Raw genomic sequence first — 516 nt, 5'->3', positions numbered from 1 at the left:
TTTTTGTGAAGAGTAGGGGTAGTCCACAAGTTAGCAGAATTCACTCCTTTCTGCATTCCTCTTTACTTTCCTTGAGAACAAGGACTGTGCCTGGTGTTCGGTTTACTGCATGAATAAACTCAGGGACCAGTTATTGTTCCCTCAGCTTTTCCATGGAAGGGTCATGTTTGCCCGCCAGAGACCACAGGTGTGACCCCAGGGCAACTAGAGAGGACCCTGCCGGCAGAAGGCCCACTCTGGCTGCAGTGGTGATTCAAGCCAAGGCAGCAGGTGAGAGATCTCATGGCAGACTCCCCTGCTCAGCTCTGACATTCTTGTCCTTGGTGCACCCTCAGGGCACTGACTCGCACCATCCCTGGGACACGCTCTTGGAGTTGTTTTTGCTGTAGGGTAGCACTGAATCACCACCCTTTCTCACCAGCTCCATGGATGTCACCAAGGGAAGGGCACAGAAAAATAATCTAAGGGAAACCATCAAAAAACATTAAAGAAAGAAAAAACACAAGCTCCATTTGA

Source organism: Ceratotherium simum, chromosome 15 (assembly GCF_057802395.1).
Source record: "Ceratotherium simum simum isolate JZ-2026a chromosome 15, ASM5780239v1, whole genome shotgun sequence".
NCBI lineage: Eukaryota > Metazoa > Chordata > Mammalia > Perissodactyla > Rhinocerotidae > Ceratotherium > Ceratotherium simum.
The sequence above is the reverse complement of the archived record's forward strand: the minus strand, read 5'-3'. Positions refer to the sequence as shown.